Here is a 21,790-nt window from a genome sequence, read left to right as displayed (position 1 = left end):
TTGGGGTACATTTAACAGACAGACAAGTTCAGGAATCCGTTGTGCACTGTGACACCAGCGCATCAGCTTCTTCCCTGTCTTTGAACCGAGCCGCCTGCGCAAGGAATGCAAATGCGGTACTGCTTTTCGTAGAAGAATCAGAAGGGGGTAACTACACTCTCAAACAGAATTGCATATGATCAGAACCAGTTTGGATAAAAACTTTACAATTCTTTGCACAGTCATTAAATGGAATTGCATTACATTTCACTACGCGAGCAGATTTGTTCAAGCAACTTCGAAGGCAGGTTTGCAGATGGGAAAGCAAGCAAGAAAGAACCGTTCTTGTCCATGTAAAAGGCTGCCGATGAAGAACAACGCAGTTTCTGCCCAGTTTCGAACTGGGGACCTTTCGCGTGTGAGGCGAACGTGATGACCACTACACTACAGAAACAAGCCGCAGCCGCCCATCCGGCAGCTCAGGGGCATCCAGCACTGAAAGTTGAAGCCATTCTTCGTTTCACCTTTCTGTTTCCAATAGCTCGTTGTTGTCCAGCGTAATTGACATCTTCAAAACATAAAAAAAAGACACGTGAAATTGATGATAAAATATAGACAAGGATGTGGTCAATGTTTGGACCGTAGGGCGAGGTCGACTAGGCTGGGACGACTTTCCCTGCAGCGTAACGACTGCGACATGATCTAATGGAAGGGTTGGAAACTGAGTATTTACGTGTTTTACCCAAGTTGGGGTGAGTTGAAAACTCGAGAGCATAGGTTTAAGGTGAGTGGGCTGAAATTGACAAAGGACCTGAGGCACATTTCCCACACAGAAGGTTGTGCGTGTATGGAATGAGCTCCCAGAGGAAGCGGAGGAGGCTCAGAAAATTGCATGAGTTTCTGGATAGGATGGGTTGAGAGGGTTTGGGGCCAAATACTGGGGAACCGGACTTGTTTATATTTGGCTATGTGCTGAGCATGGACGAGATACACCGAAGTATCTGTTTCCACGCGGTGTCCCCCAAAAACGTTGTGTTGCTTACACCTGCTTTAAAGGATTACTTTTTAGCGGAGCTTGCCGTCGCAGTCTGTGGCACAATCCTTTACTGTGTTCGATGCTCACGGGAAAGGTAGTATTGCGAAACACTGCAGAAAGGAACGACTTCCTTACTTTTGCTCCGACTGACCATACTCTGTGAAATTTTCCCAGATCCTCAGTTAAGGACTTTTGCAGCTGGAAGTTTCCTCAGAAACGCTGTTAACTCGTAAAGTATTGAGCGAATCGCAAAACAGAAAGCATTTAACACGGAACACAAACAAAGCTGGCATACCTAATGCATTTTCAGACACAGAGATGCATGAATGCTAAATGTGAGACAGTCCGAGGGCATGATTTATAAAGTAATCTCACAACTAACAACAGGACAATTCCAAACTACTCTTTCACACATTCTGCAGCCTTAGGGAACCACCACTTCCCAGACAATACTGAAAAGAGAGAAAGAAAGAACCTAATAAGAATGGGCCATAAAAAGTGAATTTCACCAATCACAGTCTCGATTAGATTACCTTTCCCTTCCGATGTCTCCAGGACGGAAACGAAGGAAATGGGAGAAATTCAACAACATATCACATCGAAATTCGTTGGAACGATTTTCCCATTGGCCGAAAAACCAAATAACGACGAGTCGAGTCACCCCAGGACTTTGTTTCACAACAGCGATGAAATACCGGTCTCCATTCGGTTCCAGTACAAGCTCAACTTGCCTGGAACAGCACAGCTGCTTGCGATTTTCTGCGCGGGAGGCGAACACGATCATGACAGACAGAGACACTTTGAAATATTCGGCACTATCCCACACCACAGTTAATTCCCCGGGAAGCAAAGCCATTTTACTTTTGTTTTCAACATCAATACAGTGGGGACAGAAACAGCATTTTAACAAAAAAGCTGCAGCGTTGGAGTTGATCTGAAGAAATGGCAGTGGTGGGATTCGAACCCACGCCCCTTTGAAGACTGGAACCTGGATCCAGCGCCCTAGACCGCTCGGCCACACTACCAGCCGGACGCGCGCACCATTTTCTTGCGTTTCCAACTGTGCTCTCCTGCATAACAACAGATGCCAAGTCACATGAAAATGGTTCCATGATCCCTCTCCGACTCGCACAGCTGCTGGGATGTGCCCGTCTACAATATCAATTTCGCAGCAGATAATGAGAGCCCATCAATCCAGACAAAAATCAATGGTAAGCTGAGTCTATCTTTTCAGACTCCTTTCAGCTCCAAATGTATCTGTGAGAATATATGTTCGGTTATGATTTGGTCAAATAACCACGAGCTGCTTGACATTACTGCAATTTCGATTCTTGCTTTGCTAAATGATTTCACCCATTGCTTGAAACAGGGCAAGTTTCACGTTTACGCGGAACATGAAGCACACCGGACTACAGGGAAAATGCACAAAGCCGTGTTCCACATCATACCGTGCAGCGTAATTTCAGTCACTGTGTCTGTTTTGCAGAAAAAGAGTCCCAAACAATGTACTCCACCCTAAAACCGGAGGTCGCATTCCTATTCGAGAACGACAGATCGCATTGTGAGGATGCTCTGACCTCGGAGCCAGTTCTAGATGCCACTTTCCTTGCCTTTTACCCTAACCGTGCAATTTGCTGCAGAGATGTTCACTCCTGGACATCAGCCACATGAATAGCAACTGAGTTGGAAACCTGTGTGGGAATCGACGAGAAGCGACTCAATAAATTTTGCTCAATTCCATGGTGCTTATTAGAAATGCATTTTCTGTTCACCTCAATCTAAAAGGCAGTTTCTCAACATAGTAACAAAGTCAAAAGGTAATTACCTCACCCCACCCCCACTCCGGAAGAGGTGCTAACTGCCCTTGATTGCTTTTTGTTCTCGATGTGAAGAGCTCTCACGCCTCTGAGTCACCTTCACGTGTCTGGTTGCTGAGTGAGTCACAAAGAAGGAGTTTCTCCAGAGCTGCAACTGCCTGACTTCCCCACTCGACTTCGCCGTTTACATTTTCCTGCTCCTCAGTGATTTCAAGAAAACCAAATGGATGCGATGTCATTCTGTAACCTCTCTGTCGATTCCTCCGTTTCAGTTCCAACGTGGCTTAGGTCTCGGGGCGCACCTTAATACTAGCGACACCATGAAAGCACAGGTCCAGAGGTTCCTCTGAGAGTGTAATTTCTTTCATTGCTGTTGCTGATTGAAAGAGCCACTCAAGTGCGAACTGCTCCAAAACATGATTCAGGACCTCTGGTGCCAATTCTCGTACGTTGAATAACGACAGACAGCTTCCAAACGAGGCCTTTCAGAGACGCCTTTGGGGTACATTTAACAGACAGACAAGTTCAGGAATCCGTTGTGCACTGTGACACCAGCGCATCAGCTTCTTCCCTGTCTTTGAACCGAGCCGCCTGCGCAAGGAATGCAAATGCGGTACTGCTTTTCGTAGAAGAATCAGAAGGGGGTAACTACACTCTCAAACAGAATTGCATATGATCAGAACCAGTTTGGATAAAAACTTTACAATTCTTTGCACAGTCATTAAATGGAATTGCATTACATTTCACTACGCGAGCAGATTTGTTCAAGCAACTTCGAAGGCAGGTTTGCAGATGGGAAAGCAAGCAAGAAAGAACCGTTCTTGTCCATGTAAAAGGCTGCCGATGAAGAACAACGCAGTTTCTGCCCAGTTTCGAACTGGGGACCTTTCGCGTGTGAGGCGAACGTGATGACCACTACACTACAGAAACAAGCCGCAGCCGCCCATCCGGCAGCTCAGGGGCATCCAGCACTGAAAGTTGAAGCCATTCTTCGTTTCACCTTTCTGTTTCCAATAGCTCGTTGTTGTCCAGCGTAATTGACATCTTCAAAACATAAAAAAAAGACACGTGAAATTGATGATAAAATATAGACAAGGATGTGGTCAATGTTTGGACCGTAGGGCGAGGTCGACTAGGCTGGGACGACTTTCCCTGCAGCGTAACGACTGCGACATGATCTAATGGAAGGGTTGGAAACTGAGTATTTACGTGTTTTACCCAAGTTGGGGTGAGTTGAAAACTCGAGAGCATAGGTTTAAGGTGAGTGGGCTGAAATTGACAAAGGACCTGAGGCACATTTCCCACACAGAAGGTTGTGCGTGTATGGAATGAGCTCCCAGAGGAAGCGGAGGAGGCTCAGAAAATTGCATGAGTTTCTGGATAGGATGGGTTGAGAGGGTTTGGGGCCAAATACTGGGGAACCGGACTTGTTTATATTTGGCTATGTGCTGAGCATGGACGAGATACACCGAAGTATCTGTTTCCACGCGGTGTCCCCCAAAAACGTTGTGTTGCTTACACCTGCTTTAAAGGATTACTTTTTAGCGGAGCTTGCCGTCGCAGTCTGTGGCACAATCCTTTACTGTGTTCGATGCTCACGGGAAAGGTAGTATTGCGAAACACTGCAGAAAGGAACGACTTCCTTACTTTTGCTCCGACTGACCATACTCTGTGAAATTTTCCCAGATCCTCAGTTAAGGACTTTTGCAGCTGGAAGTTTCCTCAGAAACGCTGTTAACTCGTAAAGTATTGAGCGAATCGCAAAACAGAAAGCATTTAACACGGAACACAAACAAAGCTGGCATACCTAATGCATTTTCAGACACAGAGATGCATGAATGCTAAATGTGAGACAGTCCGAGGGCATGATTTATAAAGTAATCTCACAACTAACAACAGGACAATTCCAAACTACTCTTTCACACATTCTGCAGCCTTAGGGAACCACCACTTCCCAGACAATACTGAAAAGAGAGAAAGAAAGAACCTAATAAGAATGGGCCATAAAAAGTGAATTTCACCAATCACAGTCTCGATTAGATTACCTTTCCCTTCCGATGTCTCCAGGACGGAAACGAAGGAAATGGGAGAAATTCAACAACATATCACATCGAAATTCGTTGGAACGATTTTCCCATTGGCCGAAAAACCAAATAACGACGAGTCGAGTCACCCCAGGACTTTGTTTCACAACAGCGATGAAATACCGGTCTCCATTCGGTTCCAGTACAAGCTCAACTTGCCTGGAACAGCACAGCTGCTTGCGATTTTCTGCGCGGGAGGCGAACACGATCATGACAGACAGAGACACTTTGAAATATTCGGCACTATCCCACACCACAGTTAATTCCCCGGGAAGCAAAGCCATTTTACTTTTGTTTTCAACATCAATACAGTGGGGACAGAAACAGCATTTTAACAAAAAAGCTGCAGCGTTGGAGTTGATCTGCAGAAATGGCAGTGGTGGGATTCGAACCCACGCCCCTTTCGAGACTGGAACCTGGATCCAGCGCCTTAGACCGCTCGGCCACACTACCAGCTGGCCGCGCGCACCATTTTCTTGCGTTTCCAACTGTGCTCTCCTGCATAACAACAGATGCCAAGTCACATGAAAATGGTTCCATGATCCCTCTCCGACTCGCACAGCTGCTGGGATGTGCCCGTCTACAATATCAATTTCGCAGCAGATAATGAGAGCCCATCAATCCAGACAAAAATCAATGGTAAGCTGAGTCTATCTTCTCAGACTCCTTTCAGCTCCAAATGTATCTGTGAGAATATATGTTCGGTTATGATTTGGTCAAATAACCACGAGCTGCTTGACATTACTGCAATTTCGATTCTTGCTTTGCTAAATGATTTCACCCATTGCTTGAAACAGGGCAAGTTTCACGTTTACGCGGAACATGAAGCACACCGGACTACAGGGAAAATGCACAAAGCCGTGTTCCACATCATACCGTGCAGCGTAATTTCAGTCACTGTGTCTGTTTTGCAGAAAAAGAGTCCCAAACAACGTACTCCACCCTAAAACCGGAGGTCGCATTCCTATTCGAGAACGACAGATCGCATTGTGAGGATGCTCTGACCTCGGAGCCAGTTCTAGATGCCACTTTCCTTGCCTTTTACCCTCACCGTGCAATTTGCTGCAGAGATGTTCACTCCTGGACATCAGCCACATGGATAGCAACTGAGTTGGAAACCTGTGTGGGAATCGACGAGAAGCGACTCAATAAATTTTGCTCAATTCCATGGTGCTTATTAGAAATGCATTTTCTGTTCACCTCAATCTAAAAGGCAGTTTCTCAACATAGTAACAAAGTCAAAAGGTAATTACCTCACCCCACCCCCACTCCGGAAGAGGTGCTAACTGCCCTTGATTGCTTTTTGTTCTCGATGTGAAGAGCTCTCACGCCTCTGAGTCACCTTCACGTGTCTGGTTGCTGAGTGAGTCACAAAGAAGGAGTTTCTCCAGAGCTGCAACTGCCTGACTTCCCCACTCGACTTCGCCGTTTACATTTTCCTGCTCCTCAGTGATTTCAAGAAAACCAAATGGATGCGATGTCATTCTGTAACCTCTCTGTCGATTCCTCCGTTTCAGTTCCAACGTGGCTTAGGTCTCGGGGCGCACCTTAATACTAGCGACACCATGAAAGCACAGGTCCAGAGGTTCCTCTGAGAGTGTAATTTCTTTCATTGCTGTTGCTGATTGAAAGAGCCACTCAAGTGCGAACTGCTCCAAAACATGATTCAGGACCTCTGGTGCCAATTCTCGTACGTTGAATAACGACAGACAGCTTCCAAACGAGGCCTTTCAGAGACGCCTTTGGGGTACATTTAACAGACAGACAAGTTCAGGAATCCGTGGTGCACTGTGACACCAGCGCATCAGCTTCTTCCCTGTGTTTGAACCGAGCCGCCTGCGCAAGGAATGCAAATGCGGTACTGCTTTTCGTAGAAGAATCAGAAGGGGGTAACTACACTCTCAAACAGAATTGCACATGAACAGAACCAGTTTGGATAAAAACTTTACAATTCTCTGCACAGTCATTAAAAGGAATTGCATTACATTTCACTACGCGAGCAGATTTGTTCAAGCAACTTCGAAGGCAGGTTTGCAGATGGGAAAGCAAGCAAGAAAGCACCGTTCTTGTCCATGTAAAAGGCTGCCGATGAAGAACAAAGCAGTTTCTGCCCAGTTTCGAACTGGGGACCTTTCGCGTGTGAGGCGAACGTGATGACCACTACACTACAGAAACAAGCCGCAGCCGCCCATCCGGCAGCTCAGGGGCATCCAGCACTGAAAGTTGAAGCCATTCTTCGTTTCACCTTTCTGTTTCCAATAGCTCGTTGTTGTCCAGCGTAATTGACATCTTCAAAACATAAAAAAAAGACACGTGAAATTGATGATAAAATTTAGACAAGAATGTGGTCAATGTTTGGACCGTAGGGCGAGGTCGACTAGGCTGGGACGACTTTCCCTGCAGCGTAACGACTGCGACATGATCTAATGGAAGGGTTGGAAACTGAGTATTTACGTGTTTTACCCAAGTTGAGGTGAGTTGAAAACTCGAGAGCATAGGTTTAAGGTGAGTGGGCTGAAATTGACAAAGGACCTGAGGCACATTTCCCACACAGAAGGTTGTGCGTGTATGGAATGAGCTCCCAGAGGAAGCGGAGGAGGCTCAGAAAATTGCATGAGTTTCTGGATAGGATGGGTTGAGAGGGTTTGGGGCCAAATACTGGGGAACCGGACTTGTTTATATTTGGCTATGTGCTGAGCATGGACGAGATACACCGAAGTATCTGTTTCCACGCGGTGTCCCCCAAAAACGTTGTGTTGCTTACACCTGCTTTAAAGGATTACTTTTTAGCGGAGCTTGCCGTCGCAGTCTGTGGCACAATCCTTTACTGTGTTCGATGCTCACGGGAAAGGTAGTATTGCGAAACACTGCAGAAAGGAACGACTTCCTTACTTTTGCTCCGACTGACCATACTCTGTGAAATTTTCCCAGATCCTCAGTTAAGGACTTTTGCAGCTGGAAGTTTCCTCAGAAACGCTGTTAACTCGTAAAGTATTGAGCGAATCGCAAAACAGAAAGCATTTAACACGGAACACAAACAAAGCTGGCATACCTAATGCATTTTCAGACACAGAGGTGCATGAATGCTAAATGTGAGACAGTCCGAGGGCATGATTTATAAAGTAATCTCACAACTAACAACAGGACAATTCCAAACTACTCTTTCACACATACTGCAGCCTTAGGGAACCACCACTTCCCAGACAATACTGAAAAGAGAGAAAGAAAGAACCTAATAAGAATGGGCCATAAAAAGTGAATTTCACCAATCACAGTCTCGATTAGATTACCTTTCCCTTCCGATGTCTCCAGGACGGAAACGAAGGAAATGGGAGAAATTCAACAACATATCACATCGAAATTCGTTGGAACGATTTTCCCATTGGCCGAAAAACCAAATAACGACGAGTCGAGTCACCCCAGGACTTTGTTTCACAACAGCGATGAAATACCGGTCTCCATTCGGTTCCAGTACAAGCTCAACTTGCCTGGAACAGCACAGCTGCTTGCGATTTTCTGCGCGGGAGGCGAACACGATCATGACAGACAGAGACACTTTGAAATATTCGGCACTATCCCACACCACAGTTAATTCCCCGGGAAGCAAAGCCATTTTACTTTTGTTTTCAACATCAATACAGTGGGGACAGAAACAGCATTTTAACAAAAAAGCTGCAGCGTTGGAGTTGATCTGCAGAAATGGCAGTGGTGGGATTCGAACCCACGCCCCTTTCGAGACTGGAACCTGGATCCAGCGCCTTAGACCGCTCGGCCACACTACCAGCCGGCCGCGCGCACCATTTTCTTGCATTTCCAACTGTGCTCTCCTGCATAACAACAGATGCCAAGTCACATGAAAATGGTTCCATGATCCCTCTCCGACTCGCACAGCTGCTGGGATGTGCCCGTCTACAATATCAATTTCGCAGCGGATAATGAGAGCCCATCAATCCAGACAAAAATCAATGGTAAGCTGAGTCTATCTTCTCAGACTCCTTTCAGCTCCAAATGTATCTGTGAGAATATATGTTCGGTTATGATTTGGTCAAATAACCACGAGCTGCTTGACATTACTGCAATTTCGATTCTTGCTTTGCTAAACGATTTCACCCATTGCTTGAAACAGGGCAAGTTTCACGTTTACGCGGAACATGAAGCACACCGGACTACAGGGAAAATGCACAAAGCCGTGTTCCACATCATACCGTGCAGCGTAATTTCAGTCACTGTGTCTGTTTTGCAGAAAAAGAGTCCCAAACAATGTACTCCACCCTAAAACCGGAGGTCGCATTCCTATTCGAGAACGACAGATCGCATTGTGAGGACGCTCTGACCTCGGAGCCAGTTCTAGATGCCACTTTCCTTGCCTTTTACCCTAACCGTGCAATTTGCTGCAGAGATGTTCACTCCTGGACATCAGCCACATGGATAGCAACTGAGTTGGAAACCTGTGTGGGAATCGACGAGAAGCGACTCAATAAATTTTGCTCAATTCCATGGTGCTTATTAGAAATGCATTTTCTGTTCACCTCAATCTAAAAGGCAGTTTCTCAACATAGTAACAAAGTCAAAAGGTAATTACCTCACCCCACCCCCACTCCGGAAGAGGTGCTAACTGCCCTTGATTGCTTTTTGTTCTCGATGTGAAGAGCTCTCACGCCTCTGAGTCACCTTCACGTGTCTGGTTGCTGAGTGAGTCACAAAGAAGGAGTTTCTCCAGAGCTGCAACTGCCTGACTTCCCCACTCGACTTCGCCGTTTACATTTTCCTGCTCCTCAGTGATTTCAAGAAAACCAAATGGATGCGATGTCATTCTGTAACCTCTCTGTCGATTCCTCCGTTTCAGTTCCAACGTGGCTTAGGTCTCGGGGCGCACCTTAATACTAGCGACACCATGAAAGCACAGGTCCAGAGGTTCCTCTGAGAGTGTAATTTCTTTCATTGCTGTTGCTGATTGAAAGAGCCACTCAAGTGCGAACTGCTCCAAAACATGATTCAGGACCTCTGGTGCCAATTCTCGTACGTTGAATAACGACAGACAGCTTCCAAACGAGGCCTTTCAGAGACGCCTTTGGGGTACATTTAACAGACAGACAAGTTCAGGAATCCGTGGTGCACTGTGACACCAGCGCATCAGCTTCTTCCCTGTCTTTGAACCGAGCCGCCTGCGCAAGGAATGCAAATGCGGTACTGCTTTTCGTAGAAGAATCAGAAGGGGGTAACTACACTCTCAAACAGAATTGCACATGAACAGAACCAGTTTGGATAAAAACTTTACAATTCTCTGCACAGTCATTAAAAGGAATTGCATTACATTTCACTACGCGAGCAGATTTGTTCAAGCAACTTCGAAGGCAGGTTTGCAGATGGGAAAGCAAGCAAGAAAGCACCGTTCTTGTCCATGTAAAAGGCTGCCGATGAAGAACAAAGCAGTTTCTGCCCAGTTTCGAACTGGGGACCTTTCGCGTGTGAGGCGAACGTGATGACCACTACACTACAGAAACAAGCCGCAGCCGCCCATCCGGCAGCTCAGGGGCATCCAGCACTGAAAGTTGAAGCCATTCTTCGTTTCACCTTTCTGTTTCCAATAGCTCGTTGTTGTCCAGCGTAATTGACATCTTCAAAACATAAAAAAAAGACACGTGAAATTGATGATAAAATTTAGACAAGAATGTGGTCAATGTTTGGACCGTAGGGCGAGGTCGACTAGGCTGGGACGACTTTCCCTGCAGCGTAACGACTGCGACATGATCTAATGGAAGGGTTGGAAACTGAGTATTTACGTGTTTTACCCAAGTTGAGGTGAGTTGAAAACTCGAGAGCATAGGTTTAAGGTGAGTGGGCTGAAATTGACAAAGGACCTGAGGCACATTTCCCACACAGAAGGTTGTGCGTGTATGGAATGAGCTCCCAGAGGAAGCGGAGGAGGCTCAGAAAATTGCATGAGTTTCTGGATAGGATGGGTTGAGAGGGTTTGGGGCCAAATACTGGGGAACCGGACTTGTTTATATTTGGCTATGTGCTGAGCATGGACGAGATACACCGAAGTATCTGTTTCCACGCGGTGTCCCCCAAAAACGTTGTGTTGCTTACACCTGCTTTAAAGGATTACTTTTTAGCGGAGCTTGCCGTCGCAGTCTGTGGCACAATCCTTTACTGTGTTCGATGCTCACGGGAAAGGTAGTATTGCGAAACACTGCAGAAAGGAACGACTTCCTTACTTTTGCTCCGACTGACCATACTCTGTGAAATTTTCCCAGATCCTCAGTTAAGGACTTTTGCAGCTGGAAGTTTCCTCAGAAACGCTGTTAACTCGTAAAGTATTGAGCGAATCGCAAAACAGAAAGCATTTAACACGGAACACAAACAAAGCTGGCATACCTAATGCATTTTCAGACACAGAGGTGCATGAATGCTAAATGTGAGACAGTCCGAGGGCATGATTTATAAAGTAATCTCACAACTAACAACAGGACAATTCCAAACTACTCTTTCACACATACTGCAGCCTTAGGGAACCACCACTTCCCAGACAATACTGAAAAGAGAGAAAGAAAGAACCTAATAAGAATGGGCCATAAAAAGTGAATTTCACCAATCACAGTCTCGATTAGATTACCTTTCCCTTCCGATGTCTCCAGGACGGAAACGAAGGAAATGGGAGAAATTCAACAACATATCACATCGAAATTCGTTGGAACGATTTTCCCATTGGCCGAAAAACCAAATAACGACGAGTCGAGTCACCCCAGGACTTTGTTTCACAACAGCGATGAAATACCGGTCTCCATTCGGTTCCAGTACAAGCTCAACTTGCCTGGAACAGCACAGCTGCTTGCGATTTTCTGCGCGGGAGGCGAACACGATCATGACAGACAGAGACACTTTGAAATATTCGGCACTATCCCACACCACAGTTAATTCCCCGGGAAGCAAAGCCATTTTACTTTTGTTTTCAACATCAATACAGTGGGGACAGAAACAGCATTTTAACAAAAAAGCTGCAGCGTTGGAGTTGATCTGCAGAAATGGCAGTGGTGGGATTCGAACCCACGCCCCTTTCGAGACTGGAACCTGGATCCAGCGCCTTAGACCGCTCGGCCACACTACCAGCCGGCCGCGCGCACCATTTTCTTGCGTTTCCAACTGTGCTCTCCTGCATAACAACAGATGCCAAGTCACATGAAAATGGTTCCATGATCCCTCTCCGACTCGCACAGCTGCTGGGATGTGCCCGTCTACAATATCAATTTCGCAGCAGATAATGAGAGCCCATCAATCCAGACAAAAATCAATGGTAAGCTGAGTCTATCTTCTCAGACTCCTTTCAGCTCCAAATGTATCTGTGAGAATATATGTTCGGTTATGATTTGGTCAAATAACCACGAGCTGCTTGACATTACTGCAATTTCGATTCTTGCTTTGCTAAATGATTTCACCCATTGCTTGAAACAGGGCAAGTTTCACGTTTACGCGGAACATGAAGCACACCGGACTACAGGGAAAATGCACAAAGCCGTGTTCCACATCATACCGTGCAGCGTAATTTCAGTCACTGTGTCTGTTTTGCAGAAAAAGAGTCCCAAACAATGTACTCCACCCTAAAACCGGAGGTCGCATTCCTATTCGAGAACGACAGATCGCATTGTGAGGACGCTCTGACCTCGGAGCCAGTTCTAGATGCCACTTTCCTTGCCTTTTACCCTAACCGTGCAATTTGCTGCAGAGATGTTCACTCCTGGACATCAGCCACATGGATAGCAACTGAGTTGGAAACCTGTGTGGGAATCGACGAGAAGCGACTCAATAAATTTTGCTCAATTCCATGGTGCTTATTAGAAATGCATTTTCTGTTCACCTCAATCTAAAAGGCAGTTTCTCAACATAGTAACAAAGTCAAAAGGTAATTACCTCACCCCACCCCCACTCCGGAAGAGGTGCTAACTGCCCTTGATTGCTTTTTGTTCTCGATGTGAAGAGCTCTCACGCCTCTGAGTCACCTTCACGTGTCTGGTTGCTGAGTGAGTCACAAAGAAGGAGTTTCTCCAGAGCTGCAACTGCCTGACTTCCCCACTCGACTTCGCCGTTTACATTTTCCTGCTCCTCAGTGATTTCAAGAAAACCAAATGGATGCGATGTCATTCTGTAACCTCTCTGTCGATTCCTCCGTTTCAGTTCCAACGTGGCTTAGGTCTCGGGGCGCACCTTAATACTAGCGACACCATGAAAGCACAGGTCCAGAGGTTCCTCTGAGAGTGTAATTTCTTTCATTGCTGTTGCTGATTGAAAGAGCCACTCAAGTGCGAACTGCTCCAAAACATGATTCAGGACCTCTGGTGCCAATTCTCGTTCGTTGAATAACGACAGACAGCTTCCAAACGAGGCCTTTCAGAGACGCCTTTGGGGTACATTTAACAGACAGACAAGTTCAGGAATCCGTGGTGCACTGTGACACCAGCGCATCAGCTTCTTCCCTGTCTTTGAACCGAGCCGCCTGCGCAAGGAATGCAAATGCGGTACTGCTTTTCGTAGAAGAATCAGAAGGGGGTAACTACACTCTCAAACAGAATTGCACATGAACAGAACCAGTTTGGATAAAAACTTTACAATTCTTTGCACAGTCATTAAATGGAATTGCATTACTTTTCACTACGCGAGCAGATTTGTTCAAGCAACTTCGAAGGCAGGTTTGCAGATGGGAAAGCAAGCAAGAAAGCACCGTTCTTGTCCATGTAAAAGGCTGCCGATGAAGAACAAAGCAGTTTCTGCCCAGTTTCGAACTGGGGACCTTTCGCGTGTGAGGCGAACGTGATGACCACTACACTACAGAAACAAGCCGCAGCCGCCCATCCGGCAGCTCAGGGGCATCCAGCACTGAAAGTTGAAGCCATTCTTCGTTTCACCTTTCTGTTTCCAATAGCTCGTTGTTGTCCAGCGTAATTGACATCTTCAAAACATAAAAAAGACACGTGAAATTGATGATAAAATATAGACAAGGATGTGGTCAATGTTTGGACCGTAGGGCGAGGTCGACTAGGCTGGGACGACTTTCCCTGCAGCGTAACGACTGCGACATGATCTAATGGAAGGGTTGGAAACTGAGTATTTACGTGTTTTACCCAAGTTGGGGTGAGTTGAAAACTCGAGAGCATAGGTTTAAGGTGAGTGGGCTAAAATTGACAAAGGACCTGAGGCACATTTCCCACACAGAAGGTTGTGCGTGTATGGAATGAGCTCCCAGAGGAAGCGGAGGAGGCTCAGAAAATTGCATGAGTTTCTGGATAGGATGGGTTGAGAGGGTTTGGGGCCAAATACTGGGGAACCGGACTTGTTTATATTTGGCTATGTGCTGAGCATGGACGAGATACACCGAAGTATCTGTTTCCACGCGGTGTCCCCCAATAACGTTGTGTTGCTTACACCTGCTTTAAAGGATTACTTTTTAGCGGAGCTTGCCGTCGCAGTCTGTGGCACAATCCTTTACTGTGTTCGATGCTCACGGGAAAGGTAGTATTGCGAAACACTGCAGAAAGGAACGACTTCCTTACTTTTGCTCCGACTGACCATACTCTGTGAAATTTTCCCCGATCCTCAGTTAAGGACTTTTGCAGCTGGAAGTTTCCTCAGAAACGCTGTTAACTCGTAAAGTATTGAGCGAATCGCAAAACAGAAAGCATTTAACACGGAACACAAACAAAGCTGGCATACCTAATGCATTTTCAGACACAGAGATGCATGAATGCTAAATGTGAGACAGTCCGAGGGCATGATTTATAAAGTAATCTCACAACTAACAACAGGACAATTCCAAACTACTCTTTCACACATACTGCAGCCTTAGGGAACCACCACTTCCCAGACAATACTGAAAAGAGAGAAAGAAAGAACCTAATAAGAATGGGCCATAAAAAGTGAATTTCACCAATCACAGTCTCGATTAGATTACCTTTCCCTTCCGATGTCTCCAGGACGGAAACGAAGGAAATGGGAGAAATTCAACAACATATCACATCGAAATTCGTTGGAACGATTTTCCCATTGGCCGAAAAACCAAATAACGACGAGTCGAGTCACCCCAGGACTTTGTTTCACAACAGCGATGAAATACCGGTCTCCATTCGGTTCCAGTACAAGCTCAACTTGCCTGGAACAGCACAGCTGCTTGCGATTTTCTGCGCGGGAGGCGAACACGATCATGACAGACAGAGACACTTTGAAATATTCGGCACTATCCCACACCACAGTTAATTCCCCGGGAAGCAAAGCCATTTTACTTTTGTTTTCAACATCAATACAGTGGGGACAGAAACAGCATTTTAACAAAAAAGCTGCAGCGTTGGAGTTGATCTGCAGAAATGGCAGTGGTGGGATTCGAACCCACGCCCCTTTCGAGACTGGAACCTGGATCCAGCGCCTTCGACCGCTCGGCCACACTACCAGCCGGCCGCGCGCGCCATTTTCTTGCGTTTCCAACTGTGCTCTCCTGCATAACAACAGATGCCAAGTCACATGAAAATGGTTCCATGATCCCTCTCCGACTCGCACAGCTGCTGGGATGTGCCCGTCTACAATATCAATTTCGCAGCAGATAATGAGAGCCCATCAATCCAGACAAAAATCAATGGTAAGCTGAGTCTATCTTCTCAGACTCCTTTCAGCTCCAAATGTATCTGTGAGAATATATGTTCGGTTATGATTTGGTCAAATAACCACGAGCTGCTTGACATTACTGCAATTTCGATTCTTGCTTTGCTAAATGATTTCACCCATTGCTTGAAACAGGGCAAGTTTCACGTTTACGCGGAACATGAAGCACACCGGACTACAGGGAAAATGCACAAAGCCGTGTTCCACATCATACCGTGCAGCGTAATTTCAGTCACTGTGTCTGTTTTGCAGAAAAAGAGTCCCAAACAATGTACTCCACCCTAAAACCGGAGGTCGCATTCCTATTCGAGAACGACAGATCGCATTGTGAGGACGCTCTGACCTCGGAGCCAGTTCTAGATGCCACTTTCCTTGCCTTTTACCCTAACCGTGCAATTTGCTGCAGAGATGTTCACTCCTGGACATCAGCCACGTGGATAGCAACTGAGTTGGAAACCTGTGTGGGAATCGACGAGAAGCGACTCAATACATTTTGCTCAATTCCATGGTGCTTATTAGAAATGCATTTTCTGTTCACCTCAATCTAAAAGGCAGTTTCTCAACATAGTAACAAAGTCAAAAGGTAATTACCTCACCCCACCCCCACTCCGGAAGAGGTGCTAACTGCCCTTGATTGCTTTTTGTTCTCGATGTGAAGAGCTCTCACGCCTCTGAGTCACCTTCACGTGTCTGGTTGCTGAGTGAGTCACAAAGAAGGAGTTTCTCCAGAGCTGCAACTGCCTGACTTCCCCACTCGACTTCGCCGTTTACATTTTCCTGCTCCTCAGTGATTTCAAGAAAACCAAATGGATGCGAAGTCATTCTGTAACCTCTCTGTCGATTCCTCCGTTTCAGTTCCAAGGTGGCTTAGGTCTCGGGGCGCACCTTAATACTAGCGACACCATGAAAGCACAGGTCCAGAGGTTCCTCTGAGAGTGTAATTTCTTTCATTGCTGTTGCTGATTGAAAGAGCCACTCAAGTGCGAACTGCTCCAAAACATGATTCAGGACCTCTGGTGCCAATTCTCGTACGTTGAATAACGACAGACAGCTTCCAAACGAGGCCTTTCAGAGACGCCTTTGGGGTACATTTAACAGACAGACAAGTTCAGGAATCCGTGGTGCACTGTGACACCAGCGCATCAGCTTCTTCCCTGTCTTTGAACCGAGCCGCCTGCGCTAGGAATGCAAATGCGGTACTGCTTTTCGTAGAAGAATCAGAAGGGGGTAACTACACTCTCAAACAGAATTGCATATGATCAGAACCAGTTTGGATAAAAACTTTACAATTCTTTGCACAGTCATTAAATGGAATTGCATTACATTTCACTACGCGAGCAGATTTGTTCAAGCAACTTCGAAGGCAGGTTTGCAGATGGGAAAGCAAGCAAGAAAGCACCGTTCTTGTCCATGTAAAAGGCTGCCGAGGAAGAACAACGCAGTTTCTGCCCAGTTTCGAACTGGGGACCTTTCGCGTGTGAGGCGAACGTGATGACCACTACACTACAGAAACAAGCCGCAGCCGCCCATCCGGCAGCTCAGGCGCATCCAGCACTGAAAGTTGAAGCCATTCTTCGTTTCACCTTTCTGTTTCCAATAGCTCGTTGTTGTCCAGCGTAATTGACATCTTCAAAACATAAAAAAAAGACACGTGAAATTGATGATAAAATATAGACAAGGATGTGGTCAATGTTTGGACCGTAGGGCGAGGTCGACTAGGCTGGGACGACTTTCCCTGCAGCGTAACGACTGCGACATGATCTAATGGAAGGGTTGGAAACTGAGTATTTACGTGTTTTACCCAAGTTGGGGTGAGTTGAAAACTCGAGAGCATAGGTTTAAGGTGAGTGGGCTGAAATTGACAAAGGACCTGAGGCACATTTCCCACACAGAAGGTTGTGCGTGTATGGAATGAGCTCCCAGAGGAAGCGGAGGAGGCTCAGAAAATTGCATGAGTTTCTGGATAGGATGGGTTGAGAGGGTTTGGGGCCAAATACTGGGGAACCGGACTTGTTTATATTTGGCTATGTGCTGAGCATGGACGAGATACACCGAAGTATCTGTTTCCACGCGGTGTCCCCCAAAAACGTTGTGTTGCTTACACCTGCTTTAAAGGATTACTTTTTAGCGGAGCTTGCCGTCGCAGTCTGTGGCACAATCCTTTACTGTGTTCGATGCTCACGGGAAAGGTAGTATTGCGAAACACTGCAGAAAGGAACGACTTCCTTACTTTTGCTCCGACTGACCATACTCTGTGAAATTTTCCCAGATCCTCAGTTAAGGACTTTTGCAGCTGCAAGTTTCCTCAGAAACGCTGTTAACTCGTAAAGTATTGAGCGAATCGCAAAACAGAAAGCATTTAACACGGAACACAAACAAAGCTGGCATACCTAATGCATTTTCAGACACAGAGATGCATGAATGCTAAATGTGAGACAGTCCGAGGGCATGATTTATAAAGTAATCTCACAACTAACAACAGGACAATTCCAAACTACTCTTTCACACATACTGCAGCCTTAGGGAACCACCACTTCCCAGACAATACTGAAAAGAGAGAAAGAAAGAACCTAATAAGAATGGGCCATAAAAAGTGAATTTCACCAATCACAGTCTCGATTAGATTACCTTTCCCTTCCGATGTCTCCAGGACGGAAACGAAGGAAATGGGAGAAATTCAACAACATATCACATCGAAATTCGTTGGAACGATTTTCCCATTGGCCGAAAAACCAAATAACGACGAGTCGAGTCACCCCAGGACTTTGTTTCACAACAGCGATGAAATACCGGTCTCCATTCGGTTCCAGTACAAGCTCAACTTGCCTGGAACAGCACAGCTGCTTGCGATTTTCTGCGCGGGAGGCGAACACGATCATGACAGACAGAGACACTTTGAAATATTCGGCACTATCCCACACCACAGTTAATTCCCCGGGAAGCAAAGCCATTTTACTTTTGTTTTCAACATCAATACAGTGGGGACAGAAACAGCATTTTAACAAAAAAGCTGCAGCGTTGGAGTTGATCTGAAGAAATGGCAGTGGTGGGATTCGAACCCACGCCCCTTTGAAGACTGGAACCTGGATCCAGCGCCTTAGACCGCTCGGCCACACTACCAGCCGGCCGCGCGCACCATTTTCTTGCGTTTCCAACTGTGCTCTCCTGCATAACAACAGATGCCAAGTCACATGAAAATGGTTCCATGATCCCTCTCCGACTCGCACAGCTGCTGGGATGTGCCCGTCTACAATATCAATTTCGCAGCAGATAATGAGAGCCCATCAATCCAGACAAAAATCAATGGTAAGCTGAGTCTATCTTCTCAGACTCCTTTCAGCTCCAAATGTATCTGTGAGAATATATGTTCGGTTATGATTTGGTCAAATAACCACGAGCTGCTTGACATTACTGCAATTTCGATTCTTGCTTTGCTAAATGATTTCACCCATTGCTTGAAACAGGGCAAGTTTCACGTTTACGCGGAACATGAAGCACACCGGACTACAGGGAAAATGCACAAAGCCGTGTTCCACATCATACCGTGCAGCGTAATTTCAGTCACTGTGTCTGTTTTGCAGAAAAAGAGTCCCAAACAATGTACTCCACCCTAAAACCGGAGGTCGCATTCCTATTCGAGAACGACAGATCGCATTGTGAGGATGCTCTGACCTCGGAGCCAGTTCTAGATGCCACTTTCCTTGCCTTTTACCCTAACCGTGCAATTTGCTGCAGAGATGTTCACTCCTGGACATCAGCCACATGGATAGCAACTGAGTTGGAAACCTGTGTGGGAATCGACGAGAAGCGACTCAATAAATTTTGCTCAATTCCATGGTGCTTATTAGAAATGCATTTTCTGTTCACCTCAATCTAAAAGGCAGTTTCTCAACATAGTAACAAAGTCAAAAGGTAATTACCTCACCCCACCCCCACTCCGGAAGAGGTGCTAACTGCCCTTGATTGCTTTTTGTTCTCGATGTGAAGAGCTCTCACGCCTCTGAGTCACCTTCACGTGTCTGGTTGCTGAGTGAGTCACAAAGAAGGAGTTTCTCCAGAGCTGCAACTGCCTGACTTCCCCACTCGACTTCGCCGTTTACATTTTCCTGCTCCTCAGTGATTTCAAGAAAACCAAATGGATGCGATGTCATTCTGTAACCTCTCTGTCGATTCCTCCGTTTCAGTTCCAACGTGGCTTAGGTCTCGGGGCGCACCTTAATACTAGCGACACCATGAAAGCACAGGTCCAGAGGTTCCTCTGAGAGTGTAATTTCTTTCATTGCTGTTGCTGATTGAAAGAGCCACTCAAGTGCGAACTGCTCCAAAACATGATTCAGGACCTCTGGTGCCAATTCTCGTACGTTGAATAACGACAGACAGCTTCCAAACGAGGCCTTTCAGAGACGCCTTTGGGGTACATTTAACAGACAGACAAGTTCAGGAATCCGTGGTGCACTGTGACACCAGCGCATCAGCTTCTTCCCTGTCTTTGAACCGAGCCGCCTGCGCAAGGAATGCAAATGCGGTACTGCTTTTCGTAGAAGAATCAGAAGGGGGTAACTACACTCTCAAACAGAATTGCATATGATCAGAACCAGTTTGGATAAAAACTTTACAATTCTTTGCACAGCCATTAAATGGAATTGCATTACATTTCACTACGCGAGCAGATTTGTTCAAGCAACTTCGAAGGCAGGTTTGCAGATGGGAAAGCAAGCAAGAAAGCACCGTTCTTGTCCATGTAAAAGGCTGCCGATGAAGAACAAAGCAGTTTCGGCCCAGTTTCGAACTGGGGACCTTTCGCGTGTGAGGCGAACGTGATGACCACTACACTACAGAAACAAGCCGCAGCCGCCCATCCGGCAGCTCCGGGGCATCCAGCACTGAAAGTTGAAGCCATTCTTCGTTTCACCTTTCTGTTTCCAATAGCTCGTTGTTGTCCAGCGTAATTGACATCTTCAAAACATAAAAAAAAGACACGTGAAATTGATGATAAAATTTAGACAAGGATGTGGTCAATGTTTGGACCGTAGGGCGAGGTCGACTAGGCTGGGACGACTTTCCCTGCAGCGTAACGACTGCGACATGATCTAATGGAAGGGTTGGAAACTGAGTATTTACGTGTTTTACCCAAGTTGAGGTGAGTTGAAAACTCGAGAGCATAGGTTTAAGGTGAGTGGGCTGAAATTGACAAAGGACCTGAGGCACATTTCCCACACAGAACGTTGTGCGTGTATGGAATGAGCTCCCAGAGGAAGCGGAGGAGGCTCAGAAAATTGCATGAGTTTCTGGATAGGATGGGTTGAGAGGGTTTGGGGCCAAATACTGGGGAACCGGACTTGTTTATATTTGGCTATGTGCTGAGCATGGACGAGATACACCGAAGTATCTGTTTCCACGCGGTGTCCCCCAAAAACGTTGTGTTGCTTACACCTGCTTTAAAGGATTACTTTTTAGCGGAGCTTGCCGTCGCAGTCTGTGGCACAATCCTTTACTGTGTTCGATGCTCACGGGAAAGGTAGTATTGCGAAACACTGCAGAAAGGAACGACTTCCTTACTTTTGCTCCGACTGACCATACTCTGTGAAATTTTCCCAGATCCTCAGTTAAGGACTTTTGCAGCTGCAAGTTTCCTCAGAAACGCTGTTAACTCGTAAAGTATTGAGCGAATCGCAAAACAGAAAGCATTTAACACGGAACACAAACAAAGCTGGCATACCTAATGCATTTTCAGACACAGAGGTGCATGAATGCTAAATGTGAGACAGTCCGAGGGCATGATTTATAAAGTAATCTCACAACTAACAACAGGACAATTCCAAACTACTCTTTCACACATTCTGCAGCCTTAGGGAACCACCACTTCCCAGACAATACTGAAAAGAGAGAAAGAAAGAACCTAATAAGAATGGGCCATAAAAAGTGAATTTCACCAATCACAGTCTCGATTAGATTACCTTTCCCTTCCGATGTCTCCAGGACGGAAACGAAGGAAATGGGAGAAATTCAACAACATATCACATCGAAATTCGTTGGAACGATTTTCCCATTGGCCGAAAAGCCAAATAACGACGAGTCGAGTCACCCCAGGACTTTGTTTCACAACAGCGATGAAATACCGGTCTCCATTCGGTTCCAGTACAAGCTCAACTTGCCTGGAACAGCACAGCTGCTTGCGATTTTCTGCGCGGGAGGCGAACACGATCATGACAGACAGAGACACTTTG

At 46.2% G+C, this 21,790-nt stretch overlaps 12 non-coding genes across 12 annotated transcripts; all 12 read right to left on the bottom strand.

Moving 5' to 3' along the window:
- Nucleotides 1-360: 360 nt before the first annotated feature.
- On the bottom strand, nt 361-433 carry trnav-cac (transfer RNA valine (anticodon CAC)). The gene has a single exon. It is a non-coding gene; the product is annotated as a tRNA-Val (tRNA).
- A 3,256-nt stretch (nt 434-3,689) lies between these two features.
- Nucleotides 3,690-3,762, bottom strand: trnav-cac (transfer RNA valine (anticodon CAC)). Its single transcript has one exon. It is a non-coding gene; the product is annotated as a tRNA-Val (tRNA).
- A 1,525-nt stretch (nt 3,763-5,287) lies between these two features.
- Nucleotides 5,288-5,369, bottom strand: trnal-cag (transfer RNA leucine (anticodon CAG)). The gene has a single exon. It is a non-coding gene; the product is annotated as a tRNA-Leu (tRNA).
- A 1,649-nt stretch (nt 5,370-7,018) lies between these two features.
- trnav-cac (transfer RNA valine (anticodon CAC)) lies at nt 7,019-7,091 on the bottom strand. Its single transcript has one exon. It is a non-coding gene; the product is annotated as a tRNA-Val (tRNA).
- Nucleotides 7,092-8,616: 1,525 nt separating this feature from the next.
- Nucleotides 8,617-8,698, bottom strand: trnal-cag (transfer RNA leucine (anticodon CAG)). Its single transcript has one exon. It is a non-coding gene; the product is annotated as a tRNA-Leu (tRNA).
- Nucleotides 8,699-10,347: 1,649 nt separating this feature from the next.
- On the bottom strand, nt 10,348-10,420 carry trnav-cac (transfer RNA valine (anticodon CAC)). Its single transcript has one exon. It is a non-coding gene; the product is annotated as a tRNA-Val (tRNA).
- A 1,525-nt stretch (nt 10,421-11,945) lies between these two features.
- trnal-cag (transfer RNA leucine (anticodon CAG)) lies at nt 11,946-12,027 on the bottom strand. Its single transcript has one exon. It is a non-coding gene; the product is annotated as a tRNA-Leu (tRNA).
- Nucleotides 12,028-13,676: 1,649 nt separating this feature from the next.
- On the bottom strand, nt 13,677-13,749 carry trnav-cac (transfer RNA valine (anticodon CAC)). Its single transcript has one exon. It is a non-coding gene; the product is annotated as a tRNA-Val (tRNA).
- Nucleotides 13,750-15,272: 1,523 nt separating this feature from the next.
- Nucleotides 15,273-15,354, bottom strand: trnal-cag (transfer RNA leucine (anticodon CAG)). Its single transcript has one exon. It is a non-coding gene; the product is annotated as a tRNA-Leu (tRNA).
- Nucleotides 15,355-17,003: 1,649 nt separating this feature from the next.
- Nucleotides 17,004-17,076, bottom strand: trnav-cac (transfer RNA valine (anticodon CAC)). The gene has a single exon. It is a non-coding gene; the product is annotated as a tRNA-Val (tRNA).
- Nucleotides 17,077-18,601: 1,525 nt separating this feature from the next.
- trnal-cag (transfer RNA leucine (anticodon CAG)) lies at nt 18,602-18,683 on the bottom strand. Its single transcript has one exon. It is a non-coding gene; the product is annotated as a tRNA-Leu (tRNA).
- A 1,649-nt stretch (nt 18,684-20,332) lies between these two features.
- Nucleotides 20,333-20,405, bottom strand: trnav-cac (transfer RNA valine (anticodon CAC)). Its single transcript has one exon. It is a non-coding gene; the product is annotated as a tRNA-Val (tRNA).
- Between the last annotated feature and the right edge of the window lie 1,385 nt (nt 20,406-21,790).

This window comes from Chiloscyllium punctatum, unplaced genomic scaffold (genome assembly GCF_047496795.1).
Source record: "Chiloscyllium punctatum isolate Juve2018m unplaced genomic scaffold, sChiPun1.3 scaffold_594, whole genome shotgun sequence".
NCBI classification, from domain to species: Eukaryota; Metazoa; Chordata; class Chondrichthyes; order Orectolobiformes; family Hemiscylliidae; genus Chiloscyllium; species Chiloscyllium punctatum.
The sequence above is the reverse complement of the archived record's forward strand: the minus strand, read 5'-3'. Positions and strand labels throughout refer to the sequence as shown.